The sequence below is a fragment of the Anomaloglossus baeobatrachus genome, chromosome 9 (genome assembly GCF_048569485.1).
Source record: "Anomaloglossus baeobatrachus isolate aAnoBae1 chromosome 9, aAnoBae1.hap1, whole genome shotgun sequence".
Lineage (NCBI taxonomy): Eukaryota > Metazoa > Chordata > Amphibia > Anura > Aromobatidae > Anomaloglossus > Anomaloglossus baeobatrachus.
This window is the reverse complement of record NC_134361.1, coordinates 227,524,853-227,540,264: the sequence shown is the minus strand read 5'-3', so window position 1 is coordinate 227,540,264 and position 15,412 is coordinate 227,524,853. Positions and strand designations below refer to the sequence as shown.

The 15,412-nt window shown below is 55.8% G+C and overlaps 1 protein-coding gene across 2 annotated transcripts in view; it reads left to right on the top strand.

The window, feature by feature from the left end:
• Nucleotides 1–15,412, top strand: part of MIGA2 (mitoguardin 2) — a 171,166-nt gene that overhangs the window by 30,342 nt on the left and 125,412 nt on the right. The gene's annotated exons all lie outside the window — the stretch shown is intronic.

Here is a 15,412-nt window from a genome sequence, read left to right as displayed (position 1 = left end):
GCTGTCTTGTTCCCCGGCTGTCTTGTTCCCCGGCTGTCTTGTTCCCCGGCTGTCTTGTTCCCCGGCTGTCTTGTTCCCCGGCTGTCTTGTTCCCCGGCTGTCTTGTTCCCCGGCTGTCTTGTTCCCCGGCTGTCTTGTTCCCCGGCTGTCTTGTTCCCCGGCTGTCTTGTTCCCCGGCTGTCTTGTTCCCCGGCTGTCTTGTTCCCCGGCTGTCTTGTTCCCCGGCTGTCTTGTTCCCCGGCTGTCTTGTTCCCCGGCTGTCTTGTTCCCCGGCTGTCTTGTTCCCCGGCTGTCTTGTTCCCCGGCTGTCTTGTTCCCCGGCTGTCTTGTTCCCCGGCTGTCTTGTTCCCCGGCTGTCTTGTTCCCCGGCTGTCTTGTTCCCCGGCTGTCTTGTTCCCCGGCTGTCTTGTTCCCCGGCTGTCTTGTTCCCCGGCTGTCTTGTTCCCCGGCTGTCTTGTTCCCCGGCTGTCTTGTTCCCCGGCTGTCTTGTTCCCCGGCTGTCTTGTTCCCCGGCTGTCTTGTTCCCCGGCTGTCTTGTTCCCCGGCTGTCTTGTTCCCCGGCTGTCTTGTTCCCCGGCTGTCTTGTTCCCCGGCTGTCTTGTTCCCCGGCTGTCTTGTTCCCCGGCTGTCTTGTTCCCCGGCTGTCTTGTTCCCCGGCTGTCTTGTTCCCCGGCTGTCTTGTTCCCCGGCTGTCTTGTTCCCCGGCTGTCTTGTTCCCCGGCTGTCTTGTTCCCCGGCTGTCTTGTTCCCCGGCTGTCTTGTTCCCCGGCTGTCTTGTTCCCCGGCTGTCTTGTTCCCCGGCTGTCTTGTTCCCCGGCTGTCTTGTTCCCCGGCTGTCTTGTTCCCCGGCTGTCTTGTTCCCCGGCTGTCTTGTTCCCCGGCTGTCTTGTTCCCCGGCTGTCTTGTTCCCCGGCTGTCTTGTTCCCCGGCTGTCTTGTTCCCCGGCTGTCTTGTTCCCCGGCTGTCTTGTTCCCCGGCTGTCTTGTTCCCCGGCTGTCTTGTTCCCCGGCTGTCTTGTTCCCCGGCTGTCTTGTTCCCCGGCTGTCTTGTTCCCCGGCTGTCTTGTTCCCCGGCTGTCTTGTTCCCCGGCTGTCTTGTTCCCCGGCTGTCTTGTTCCCCGGCTGTCTTGTTCCCCGGCTGTCTTGTTCCCCGGCTGTCTTGTTCCCCGGCTGTCTTGTTCCCCGGCTGTCTTGTTCCCCGGCTGTCTTGTTCCCCGGCTGTCTTGTTCCCCGGCTGTCTTGTTCCCCGGCTGTCTTGTTCCCCGGCTGTCTTGTTCCCCGGCTGTCTTGTTCCCCGGCTGTCTTGTTCCCCGGCTGTCTTGTTCCCCGGCTGTCTTGTTCCCCGGCTGTCTTGTTCCCCGGCTGTCTTGTTCCCCGGCTGTCTTGTTCCCCGGCTGTCTTGTTCCCCGGCTGTCTTGTTCCCCGGCTGTCTTGTTCCCCGGCTGTCTTGTTCCCCGGCTGTCTTGTTCCCCGGCTGTCTTGTTCCCCGGCTGTCTTGTTCCCCGGCTGTCTTGTTCCCCGGCTGTCTTGTTCCCCGGCTGTCTTGTTCCCCGGCTGTCTTGTTCCCCGGCTGTCTTGTTCCCCGGCTGTCTTGTTCCCCGGCTGTCTTGTTCCCCGGCTGTCTTGTTCCCCGGCTGTCTTGTTCCCCGGCTGTCTTGTTCCCCGGCTGTCTTGTTCCCCGGCTGTCTTGTTCCCCGGCTGTCTTGTTCCCCGGCTGTCTTGTTCCCCGGCTGTCTTGTTCCCCGGCTGTCTTGTTCCCCGGCTGTCTTGTTCCCCGGCTGTCTTGTTCCCCGGCTGTCTTGTTCCCCGGCTGTCTTGTTCCCCGGCTGTCTTGTTCCCCGGCTGTCTTGTTCCCCGGCTGTCTTGTTCCCCGGCTGTCTTGTTCCCCGGCTGTCTTGTTCCCCGGCTGTCTTGTTCCCCGGCTGTCTTGTTCCCCGGCTGTCTTGTTCCCCGGCTGTCTTGTTCCCCGGCTGTCTTGTTCCCCGGCTGTCTTGTTCCCCGGCTGTCTTGTTCCCCGGCTGTCTTGTTCCCCGGCTGTCTTGTTCCCCGGCTGTCTTGTTCCCCGGCTGTCTTGTTCCCCGGCTGTCTTGTTCCCCGGCTGTCTCGTTCCCCGGCTGTCTCGTTCCCCGGCTGTCTCGTTCCCCGGCTGTCTCGTTCCCCGGCTGTCTCGTTCCCCGGCTGTCTCGTTCCCCGGCTGTCTCGTTCCCCGGCTGTCTCGTTCCCCGGCTGTCTCGTTCCCCGGCTGTCTCGTTCCCCGGCTGTCTCTCTCTCTATGCGTCTCACCACCGACATCTTATTACCTCACACATAAGCTTCTTATACTAACAGTTTATTTCTTCGGCGCTCCATTGGGAGACCCAGACGATTGGGTGTATAGCACTGCCTCCGGAGGCCACACAAAGCATTACACTAAAAAGTGTAAGGCCCCTCCCCTTCTGGCTATACACCCCCAGTGGGATCACTGGCTCACCAGTTTTCTGCTTTGTGCGAAGGAGGTCAGACATCCACGCATAGCTCCACTGTTTAGTCAGCAGCAGCTGCTGACTATGTCGGATGGAAGAAAAGAGGGCCCATACTTGGGCCCCCAGCATGCTCCCTTCTCACCCCACTTGCGGTTTGTAAGGTTGAGGTACCCATTGCGGGTACGGAGGCGGGAGCCCACATGCTGTTTTCCTTCCCCATCCCCCTGTGGGGCTCTGAGGAAGTGGGATCTTACCGGCCTCCAAGCCCTGAGGCCGGGCTCCGTCCACAGACCCATTGAACCTGCTGGATAAGGAGCCGGGGTACCGTTCAGGGACAAGGCCCTGCAACATTCAGGTACTCTGTGTCCACCTATGGACTGGCCGCGCACACTCCAGACTTGCTGGGTGTGCTAGTGCGCCGGGGACAGTAGCGCTGCGCGCTGGGGTTTGAGTCACTGCAGCGTGGCTGAGTGATTTTATGTGTTGGGAACTACCGCGCCGGCCGCTCTGGAAGCGGCGGCGCGGCTGGGACTTGTAGTGCGCCGGGGACTTAGCGCCGACCGTGCTTTTACGACGGCGGCGCTTATAAATCTAGTCCCCGGCTTTTGCGGCCTAGCTCCGCTTCGTTCCCGCCTCCTCCCTGTCAATCAGGGAAGGGGACAGGCGTTGTGCAATCGTCAGCGCCGAGGGCTGGAGCCTTATTTACATGCTCCAGCCCTCTCACTGGGCACAGTGGGACGCAGGTTTCCCGCTTTTTGTCTGAGCACACCCAGGGCCCGCCCCCCCCTCCACAGGACGCCGGCAGCCATTCCTGCATGCAGTCTGGCTGGGGATCGGACACAGGCTATGGGAGACCCAGACAAGGGATTTCTGGCGACCACACACCCGCGTTAAGCGGGCGGTAAGCAGCACATTCGTGCTGGCCCCACTAGTGCCACAGTGTTATTTGGTGTACTTTTTCCTGTACCAGATATATCTATATATATTGCACTGTAAGGTCGCTTCTTGGCTGTATACCCCTATTGCTCTGAGGAGACGACAACATGTCATCTGCAAAACGCAAGGGTGCCAAGACACAGGCTGTGAACGCTGCTTGTGCCGCTTGTGGGGCTAATCTACCGGCAGGTTACAATGACCCCCATTGTGTGCAATGTTCGGTCCCTGTGCCACTTCGTCAGCCGGAGCCTATGGTGGTAGTGGCCCAGGCAGAGTCGCCGGTGAACCCTGTCCCGGTGACGGGGACAGAGTTTGCTGTTTTTGCTGACAGGATGTCTGTCACTATGACAAAAATCCTAGAGACCTTGCAGGCCAGGCCAGTTACTCAGTCCATGGACACTGCTGCGGCAATGTTCCCCGGTCCCCCTCAGTTGGAGTTAATCAGTGCTTCAAGGGGGTCCCAGGCATCTCAGCCTGACGGCTCTGATTCAGATGACAGTCCCAGGCAGCCTAAGCGTGCTCGCTGGGAGAGACCCCCCACGTCATCACGCGGATCAGGGTCTCAGCGAGAAGAGTCTCTACATGATGAGACAGAGGAGGGTGATCAGGAGTCTAATCCTGAAACCGCTCTCAATCTGGATACTCCTGATGGTGACGCCATGGTAAATGACCTTATAGCGGCCATCAATAGACTGTTGGATATTTCTCCCCCAGCCCCTTCTGCAGAGGAGGCAGCTGCACAGCAGGAGAAGTTCCATTTCAGGTATCCCAAGCCTAAACTGAGTACTTTTCTGGACCACGCTGACTTCAGAGAATCAGTCCAGAAACACCATGCCTACCCAGATAAGCGTTTCTCCAAACGTCTTAAGGATACACGTTATCCCTTTCCCCCTGACGTGGTCAAACGCTGGACCCAGTGTCCAAAGGTGGATCCCCCAATCTCCAGGCTTGCAGCTAGATCCATAGTTGCAGTGGAAGATGGGGCTTCACTTAAAGATGCCAATGACAGACAGATGGACCTTTGGTTAAAGTCTGTCTATGAAGCTATTGGCGCGTCGTTTGCTCCAGCATTCGCGGCCGTGTGGGCACTCCAAGCTATTTCAGCTGGCCTGGCACAGGTGGACTCTATCATATGTCCAGCAGTGCCGCGAGTAGCGTCCCTAACCTCGCAAATGTCTGCGTTTGCGACTTACGCTATCAACGCTGTCCTGGACTCTACAAGCCGTACCTCAATTGCGTCTGCCAACTCTGTTGTCTTGCGCAGAGCCTTGTGGTTAAAGGAATGGAAAGCGGATTCTGCTTCCAAAAAATGTTTAACCAGCTTGCCGCTATCTGTAGATAGACTGTTTGGTGAACAATTGGCTGAAATCATTAAGCAATCCAAGGGTAAGGACTCCTCCTTACCCCAGCCCAGATCAAGCAAACCTCAACAGAGGAAGTGGCAGTCGAGGTTTCGGTCCTTTCGAGGCTCCAGCAAGACCCATTTCTCCTCGTCCGAAGGGACTCAGAAGGAGCAAAGGAGCTCAGACTCCTGGCGGGCTCAGTCACGCCCCAAGAAAGCAACCGGAGGAACCGCTTCCAAGGCGGCTGCCTCATGACTTTCGGCCTCAGCCCTCCGCATCCTCGGTCGGTGGCAGGCTCTCCCGCTTTTGCGACATTTGGCTGCCACAGGTCAAAGACCGGTGGGTAGCAGACATTTTGTCTCACGGGTACAGGATAGAATTCAGTTCTCGTCCTCCGCCTCGGTTCTTCAGAACCTCCCCACATCCCGACCGAGCAGATGCCCTTCTGCAAGCGGTGTGCTCACTAAAAGCAGAAGGAGTGGTGATCCCTGTTCCTCTGCAGGAACAAGGGCAAGGTTTTTACTCCAATCTCTTCGTGGTTCCAAAAAAGGACGGCTCGTTCCGTCCTGTTCTGGACCTAAAGCTGCTCAACAAGCATGTGAACGCCAGGCGGTTCCGGATGGAATCCCTCCGCTCTGTCATTGCCTCAATGTCTCAAGGAGATTTCCTTGCATCAATAGACATCAAAGATGCTTATCTCCACGTGCCGATTGCTACAGAGCACCAACGTTTTCTACGTTTCGTGATAGGAGACGACCATCTCCAGTTCGTAGCTCTGCCATTTGGTCTGGCGACAGCCCCACGGGTTTTCACCAAGGTCATGGCGGCAGTGGTAGCAGTCTTGCATTCTCAGGGACATTCGGTGATCCCTTACTTAGACGATCTACTTGTCAGAGCACCCTCTCAAGAGGCATGCCAACACAGCCTGAATGTTGCGCTGGAGACTCTCCAAACTTTCTTCGTCGCTCCATTGGGAGACCCAGCCGATTGGGTGTATAGCTACTGCCTCCGGAGGCCACACAAAGCATTACACTAAAAAGTGTAAGGCCCCTCCCCTTCTGGCTATACACCCCCAGTGGGATCACTGGCTCACCAGTTTTCGGCTTTGTGCGAAGGAGGTCAGACATCCACGCATAGCTCCACTGTTTAGTCAGCAGTAGCTGCTGACTATATCGGATGGAAGAAAAGTGGGCCCATATAGGGCCCCCAGCATGCTCCCTTCTCACCCCACTGGTGGTTTGTAAGGTTGAGGTACCTATTGCTGGTACGGCGGCTGGAGCCCACATGCTGTTTTCCTTCCCCATCCCCCTGAGGGGCTCTGAGGAAGTGGGATCTTACCGGCCCCAAAGCCCTGAGGCCGGGCTCCATCCACAGACCCATTGAACCTGCTGGATGTGGAGCGGGAGTGCCGTTCAGGGACATGGCCCTGCACCATTCAGGTACTCTGTGTCCCCGTACACACAGGCACAGCACACTCCAGACTTGCTGGGTGTGCTAGTGCGCCGGGGACAGTAAAGGGTTACAGTCACTGCAGCCTAGCTGAGTGACTTTATTTATTGGGAACTACCGCGCCGGACGCTCCGGGAGCGGCGGCAAGGCTGGGACTTGTAGTGCGCCGGGGACTTAGCGCCGACCGCGCTTTTACGGCGGCGGCGCTTATAAATCCAGTCCCCGGCTTTTGCGGCCTAGCTCAGCTTCGTTCCCGCCCCCACCCTGTCAATCAGGGTAGGGGAGAGACGCTGTACAATCAGCAGCGCCGAGGGCTGGAGCCTTATTTACATGCTCCAGCCCTCTCACTAGACACTGTGGGACGCCGGTTTCCCGCTCTGACTTGGGGCACGCCCACGGCCCGCCCCTACTCACACGAGCTGGAGAAGGACGCCGGCAGCCATTCCTGCAGCCCGAGCTGAGAGAACGGACTCTGGGCAACCAACAGGAATAGGGCGACCACACACCCGCTTATAGGCGGGCGGTAAGCGGCACCTGGGGTGCTGACACTAAATACCGCAGTTTGTCTATTTGTATTTAAGTACACTGCATAGGTCGCTATTTCGGGCTATATGCCCTCTTAGATGGCAACACATCAGCAGCAGGAAAGCATGGGTGCTAAGGCACAGGCTTTCTATGCTGCTTGTATTGCACGTACTGAAGTGTTCATGTGTATTTATGCTTGTATGCTATACACTGCACTGTACGGTCACTAGTCTTGGCTATATTCGCCATAGAATGGCTAGACTACAGCAGCAGAAAAGCAGGGGTGCTGAGGCACAGGTTTTTTTCTATGCTGCTTGTATTGCAGGTGTTGCAGTGTTCATTTGTACTTATGCTTGTATGCTATACATTGCACTGTATGGTCGCTATTCTGGGCTATATTCCCCTAGATGGCTAGTCTACAGCAGCAGAAAAGCAGGCTTTCTATGCTGCTTGTATTGCATGTGCTGCAGTGTTCATTTGTACTTTATGCTTGTATGATATACATTGCACTGTACGGTCGCCATTCTTGGCTCTATAAGTCGGCAGCAGCATATAAGCAACACAGGCTTTCGATGCTGTTTTTGCTGCATGTGATACTGTTCCACGGCACTGCTCCCCATTGGGTGCAATGCTCCCCTGTAGCACTTGGTCAGCCGGGGTCTCTACTTGACGTGGCCAAAAGAACCACCTCTCAACCCTGTCCAAGGACAGGGACGGAGTTGCAATGGGATAGAGACTTGCAGTCCGGACAGGCCATGGGCAATCTGGATCATTGCTCCCTGGCCACCCTCACTTGGATTAAAAATCGGTGCTCCGGGGGGGTCCCAGGAGGCTCTCTGTATGATGAGGTAGACGTAGCTCATCAGGACTTTGATCCTGACACCGCTCTCACTCCGGATACACCGGATGGTGACGCCATAAGGAATGATCCTATAGCGTCCATCAATGGAATGTTGGATCTTTTCTCCCTCAGCTCCCCCAGCGGAGGAGTCAGCTTCACAGCAGGAGAAGTCCCATTTCAAGCTCAAACGTATATTGAGTATTGTTCTGGCCACGCTGACTGCAGAGAAGCAGTCCAGGAACACCACGCTTCCCAGATAAGCGTTTTCTCCAAACGTATTAAGGATACACGTTATCACTTTCCCCCTGACGTGGTCAGGCGTTGGACCCAGGGTCCAAAGGTGGATTCTCCAATCTCCAGGCTTGCGGCTAGAGCCATAGTTGAAGTGGAGATGGGACTTCACTTACAGATGCCATTGACAGACAGATGGACTCTGGTTGAAATCTGTCTGTGAGGCTATCGGCGTGTCGGTTGCTCCGGCATTCACAGCCGTATGGGCACCCTAAGCTTTTCAGCTGTTCTTGCGCAGCTGGTCTTGAGCACAAGTACATCTGTGCCGTAGGGGCGTCCGTAACCTCGCAATGTCTGCATTGCGACTTACCCTATTAATGCTGTCCTGGAAGGACAGCCGAGGTTTCGGTCCTTCCCAGGCTCGGGCAGGTCCCAATTGTCCTCGTCCAAAAGGGCTGAAAAGCCTCAGAGGGGCTCAGCTGCCGGCCGGGCTCAATCACGCCCAAGGAAGGCAGCCGGAGGAACCGCTACCAAGGCGGTCTCCTCATGACTCTCAGCTCTCTCATCTTTCCGCATCCGCGGTTGATGGCAGACTCGCTCGCCTTTGGCGACATTTAGCTGCCACAGGTCACAGACCGGTGGGTGAGGGACAGTGTGCCCACGCGCACAGGACAGAGTTCTGTTCTCGTCCTCCGACTCGATTCTTCAGAACGTCCCCACCTCCCCACCGAGCAGATGCTCTTCTGCAGGCAGAAGGAGTGGTAATCCCGGTTCCTCTTCAGGAACAAGACACGGTTTTCCTCCAATCTGGTTGTGGTGCCAAACAAGGATGGCTCTTTCCGTTCCGTTCTGGACCTAAAACTGCTCAACAAGCACGTGGAGGCCAGGCGGTTCCGGATGATACCCTCCGCTCCGTCATTGCCTCAATGTCTCAAGGAAATTTCCTAGCATCAATAGACATCTAAGATGCTTATCTCCACGTGCCGATTGCTACAGAGCACCAATGTTTTTCTACATTTCGTGATAGGAAACGACCAGCTTCAGTTCGTAGCTCTGCCATTCGGGCTGGCGACAGCCCCACGGGTGTTCGCCAAGGTCATGACGGCAGTGGTAGCAGTCTTGCACTCACAGGGACACTCTGTGATCCCTTACTTGGACGATATACTTGTCAAGGCACCCTCTCAAGAGGCATGCCAACTCAGCCTGAATGTTGCGCTGGAGACTCTCCAGACGTTCGGGTGGATCATCAACTTCTCAAAGTCAAACCTGTCACGACCCAATCACTAACGTATCTTGGCATGGAGTTTCATACCCTCTCAGCGGTAGTGAAGCTTCCGCTCGACAAGCAGCGGTCACTACAGACTGGGGTGCAGACTCTCCTTCAAGGTCAGTCGCACTTCTTAAGACGCCTCATGCACTTCCTCGGGAAGATAGTGGCGGCAATGGAGGCGGTTCCGTTTGCGCAGTTTCATCTGCGTTCACTTCAATGGGACATTCTCCGCCAATGAGACGGGAAGTCAACATCCCTGTACAGGAAAGTATCCCTTTCACAGACGGCAAGGACTCTCTGCAGTGGTGGCTTCTTCCCACCTCATTATCACAGGGAAGATCCTTCCTACCACCGTCTTGGGCGGTGGTCACGACAGACGCGAGTCTGTCAGGGTGGGGAGCGTTTTTCTCCACCACAGGGCTCAGGGTCCGTGGACTCAGCAGGAGTCCACCCTTCAGATCAATGTTCTGGTAATCAGAGCAGTGTATCTTGCCCTACTAGCCTTCCAGCAGTGGCTGGAAAGAAAGCAGATCCGAATTCAATCGGACAACTCCACAGCGGTGGCATACATCAATCACCAAGGGGGGACACGCAGTCGGCAAGCCTTCCAGGAAGTCCGGCGGATTCTGATGTGGGTGGATGCCACGGCCTCCACCATATCCGCAGTTCACATCCCCGGCGTAGAAAACTGGGAGGCAGACTTCCTCAGTCGCCAGGGCATGGACGCAGGGGAATGGTCCCTTCACCCGGACGTGTTCAGGAAATCTGTCGCCGCTGGGGAAGGCCGGACGTCGACCTAATGGCGTCCCGGCACAACAACAAGGTCCCAACCTTCATGGCACGGTCTCGCGATCAAAGAGCGCTGGCGGCAGACGCCCTAGCGCAAGATTGGTCGCAGTTCCGGCTCCCTTATGTGTTTCCACCTCTGGCACCCTTGCCCAGAGTGCTACGCAAGATCAGATCCGATTGCAGCCGCGTCATACTCGTCGCCCCAGACTGGCCGAGGAGGGCGTGGTATCCGGATCTGTGGCAGCTCACGGTCGGCCAACCGTGGGCACTACCAGACCGACCAGACTTACTGTCCCAAGGGCCGTTTTTCCATCGGAATTCTGCGGCCCTGAACCTGACTGTGTGGCCATTGAGTCCTGGATCCTAGCGTCTTCAGGATTATTCCACGGGGTCGTTGCCACCATGAGACAGGCTAGGAAGCCCACGTCCGCTAAGAACCACAGAACGTGGAGGATATTCTTATCCTGGTGCTCTGCTCAGGGAGTGTCTCCCTGGCCATTTGCATTGCCTACCTTTCTTTCTTTCCTGCTATCTGGGTTAGAAAAAGGTTTGTCGCTCGGCTCCCTTAAAGGTCAGGTATCGGCGCTATCCGTCTTTTTTCAGAGGCGTTTGGCACGCCGTCCTATGGTGTGCACGTTCCTACAGGGGGTTTGCCATATCGTTCCCCCGTGCAAGCGGCCGTTAGATCCATGGGATCTGAACAGGGTACTAGTTGCCCTCCAGAAGCCGCCCTTCGAGCCTCTGAGGGAGGTTTCACTTTCTAGACTATCCCAGAACGTGGCTTTTCTGGTAGCGATCACATCTCTTCGGAGAGTGTCTGAGCTGGCAGCGCTGTCATCCAAGACTCCCTTCCTGGTCTTCCACCAGGACAAGGTAGTGCTGCGCCCCATTCAGGAGTTTCTCCCGAAGGTGGTATCCTCTTTTCATCTTAATCAGGATATCTCCTTGCCTTCGTTTTGTCCTCATGCAGTTCATCGGTATGAGAAGGATTTACATTTGTTAGATCTGGTGAGAGCACTCAGAATCTACATTTCCCGCACGGCGCCCTTGCGCCGTTCGGATGCACTTTTTGTCCTTGTCGCTGGTCAGCGCAAAGGGTCGCAGGCTTCTAAGGCCGCCCTGGCTCGATGGATCAAGGAACCAATTCTTGAAGCCTACCGTTCTGCTGGGCTTCCGGTTCCATCAGGGCTGAAGGCCCATTCAACCAGAGCCGTGGGTGCTTCCTGGGCATTACGTCACCAGGCTACGGCTCAACAGGTGTGCCAGGCAGCTACCTGGTCGAGTCTGCACACTTTCACCAAACATTATCAGGTGCATACCTATGCTTCGGCGGACGCCAGCCTAGGTAGAAGAGTCCTGCAGGCGGCAGTTGCCTCCCCGTAGGGGAGGGCTGTCTTCGCAGCTCTAACATGAGGTATTTCTTTACCCACCCAGGGACAGCTTTTGGACGTCCCAATCGTCTGGGTCTCCCAATGGAGCGACGAAGAAGAAGGGAATTTTGTTACTTACCGTAAATTCCTTTTCTTCTAGCTCCTATTGGGAGACCCAGCACCCGCCCTGTTGTCCTTCGGGATTTTTTGGGTTGTTTCGGGTACACATGTTGCTCATGTTGAACGGTTTTTCAGTTCTCCGATGTTACTCGGAGTGAATTTGTTTAAACCAGTTATTGGCTTTCCTCCTTCTTGCTTTTGCACTAAAACTGGTGAGCCAGTGATCCCACTGGGGGTGTATAGCCAGAAGGGGAGGGGCCTTACACTTTTTAGTGTAATGCTTTGTGTGGCCTCCGGAGGCAGTAGCTATACACCCAATCGGCTGGGTCTCCCAATAGGAGCTAGAAGAAAAGGAATTTACGGTAAGTAACAAAATTCCCTTCTTTCAAAGTCCAACCTGGCACCGACTCAATCACTAACGTATCTTGGCATGGAGTTTCATACTCTCTCAGCGATAGTGAAGCTTCCGCTGGACAAGCAGCGGTCACTACAGACAGGGGTGCAGTCTCTCCTTCAGGGTCAGTCGTACCCCTTAAGGCGCCTCATGCACTTCCTAGGGAAGATGGTGGCAGCAATGGAGGCAGTCCCGTTCGCGCAGTTTCACCTGCGCCCACTTCAATGGGACATTCTCCGCCAATGGGACGGGAAGACAACTTCCCTGGACAGGAAAGTCTCCCTTTCTCAGACGGCCAAGGACTCTCTGCAATGGTGGCTTCTTCCCACCTCATTATCACAGGGAAGATCATTCCTGCCCCCATCCTGGGCAGTGGTCACGACAGACGCGAGTCTGTCAGGGTGGGGAGCAGTTTTTCTCCACCACAGGGCTCAAGGGACGTGGACTCAGCAGGAGTCCACACTTCAGATCAATGTTCTGGAAATCAGGGCAGTGTATCTTGCCCTATTAGCCTTCCAGCAGTGGCTGGAAGGAAAGCAGATCCGAATTCAGTCGGACAACTCCACAGCGGTGGCATACATCAACCACCAAGGAGGGACACGCAGTCCGCAAGCCTTCCAGGAAGTCAGGCGAATTTTGATGTGGGTGGAGGAAAGAGCATCCACCATATCAGCAGTTCACATCCCGGGCGTAGAAAACTGGGAAGCAGACTTCCTCAGTCGCCAGGGCATGGACGCAGGGGAATGGTCCCTTCACCCGGACGTGTTTCAGGAAATCTGCCGCCGCTGGGGGGTGCCGGACGTCGACCTAATGGCGTCTCGGCACAACAACAAGGTCCCGACCTTCATAGCGCGGTCTCGCGATCAAAGAGCTCTGGCGGCAGACGCCTTAGTGCAAGATTGGTCGCAGTTCCGGCTCCCTTATGTGTTTCCACCTCTGGCACTCTTGCCCAGAGTGTTACGCAAGATCAGATCCGATTGCGGCCGCGTCATACTCGTCGCCCCAGACTGGCCGAGGAGGTCGTGGTACCCGGATCTGTGGCATCTCACGGTCGGCCAACCGTGGGCACTACCAGACCGTCCAGACTTACTGTCCCAAGGGCCGTTTTTCCATCGGAATTCTGCGGCCCTGAACCTGACTGTGTGGCCATTGAGTCCTGGATCCTAGCGTCTTCAGGATTACCCCAAGGGGTCGTGGCCACCATGAGACAGGCTAGGAAGTCCACTTCTGCTAAGATCTACCACAGAACGTGGAAGATTTTCTTATCCTGGTGCTCTGCACAAGGAGTATCCCCCTGGCCATTCACGTTACCTGTCTTTCTTTCCTTCCTGCAATCTGGGTTGGAAAAGGGCTTGTCGCTCGGCTCCCTTAGAGGGCAAGTCTCGGCACTATCCGTGTTTTTTCAGAAGCGTCTAGCGCGACTTTCTCAGGTGCGCACGTTCCTGCAGGGGGTGTGTCATATCGTACCTCCGTACAGGCGGCCGTTAGATCCGTGGGATCTAAACAAGGTCCTTGTTGCTCTCCAGAAGCCGCCTTTCGAGCCCCTGAGGGATGTGTCACTTTCTCGACTCTCACAGAAAGTGGCCTTTCTGGTAGCGGTCACGTCTCTTCGGAGAGTGTCTGAACTAGCAGCGCTGTCATGCAAAGCTCCTTTCCTGGTGTTCCACCAGGACAAGGTAGTGCTGCGCCCCATTCAGGAGTTTCTCCCTAAGGTGGTATCATCTTTTCACCTTAATCAGGATATCTCTTTGCCTTCCTTTTATCCGCATGCAGTTCATCGGTATGAAAAAGATCTACATTTGTTGGATCTGGTGAGAGCACTCAGAATCTACATCTCCCGCACGGCGCCCCTGCGCCGCTCGGATGCACTCTTTGTCCTTGTCGCTGGTAAGCGCAAAGGGTCGCAGGCTTCCAAGGCCACCCTGGCTCGATGGATCAAAGAACCAATTCTTGAAGCCTACCGTTCTGCTGGGCTTCCGGTTCCATCAGGGCTGAAGGCCCATTCTACCAGAGCCGTGGGTGCGTCCTGGGCATTACGACACCAGGCTACGGCTCAACAGGTGTGCCAGGCAGCTACCTGGTCGAGTCTGCACACTTTCACCAAACATTATCAGGTGCATACCTATGCTTCGGCGGACGCCAGCCTAGGTAGAAGAGTCCTGCAGGCGGCAGTTGTCTCCCCGTAGGGGAGGGCTGTCTTTGCAGCTCTAACATGAGGTATTTCTTTACCCACCCAGGGACAGCTTTTGGACGTCCCAATCGTCTGGGTCTCCCAATGGAGCGCCGAAGAAGAAGGGAATTTTGTTACTTACCGTAAATTCCTTTTCTTCTAGCTCCTATTGGGAGACCCAGCACCCGCCCTGTTGTCCTTCGGGATTTTTGGTGGTTTTTCGGGTACACATGTTGTTCATGTTGAACGGTTTTCAGTTCTCCGACGTTACTTCGGAGTGAATTTGTTTAAACCAGTTATTGGCTTTCCTCCTTCTTGCTTTTGCACTAAAACTGGTGAGCCAGTGATCCCACTGGGGGTGTATAGCCAGAAGGGGAGGGGCCTTACACTTTTTAGTGTAATGCTTTGTGTGGCCTCCGGAGGCAGTGCTATACACCAATCGTCTGGGTCTCCCAATAGGAGCTAGAAGAAAAGGAATTTACGGTAAGTAACAAAATTCCCTTCTTCTCAGACGGCCAAGGATTCTCTGCTATGGTGGCTCCTTCCCACCTCATTAACGCAGGGAAGATCATTCCTGCCCCCATCCTGGGCAGTGGTTACGACAGACGCGAGTCTGTCAGGGTGGGGAGCAGTTTTTCTCCACCACAGGGCTCAAGGGACGTGGACTCAGCAGGAGTCCACCCTTCAGATCAATGTTCTGGAAATCAGGGCAGTGTATCTTGCCCTATTAGCCTTCCAGCAGTGGCTGGAAGGAAAGCAGATCCGAATTCAGTCGGACAACTCCACAGCGGTGGCATACATCAACCACCAAGGAGGGACACGCAGTCGGCAAGCCTTCCAGGAAGTCAGGCGGATTCTGATGTGGGTGGAGGAAAGAGCATCCACCATATCAGCGGTTCACATCCCGGGCGTAGAAAACTGGGAAGCAGACTTCCTCAGTCGCCAGGGCATGGACGCAGGGGAATGGTCCCTTCACCCGGACGTGTTTCAGGAAATCTGCCGCCGCTGGGGGGTGCCGGACGTCGACCTAATGGCGTCTCGGCACAACAACAAGGTCCCGACCTTCATAGCGCGGTCTCGCGATCAAAGAGCTCTGGCGGCAGACGCCTTGGTGCAAGATTGGTCGCAGTTCCGGCTCCCTTATGTGTTTCCACCTCTGGCACTCTTGCCCAGAGTGTTACGCAAGATCAGATCCGATTGCGGCCGCGTCATACTCGTCGCCCCAGACTGGCCGAGGAGGTCGTGGTACCCGGATCTGTGGCATCTCACGGTCGGCCAACCGTGGGCACTACCAGACCGTCCAGACTTACTGTCCCAAGGGCCGTTTTTCCATCGGAATTCTGCGGCCCTGAACCTGACTGTGTGGCCATTGAATCCTGGATCCTAGCGTCTTCAGGATTATCCCAAGGGGTCGTTGCCACCATGAGACAGGCTAGGAAGTCCACGTCTGCTAAGATCTACCACAGAACGTGGAAGATTTTCTTATCCTGGTGCTCTGCACAAGGAGTATCTC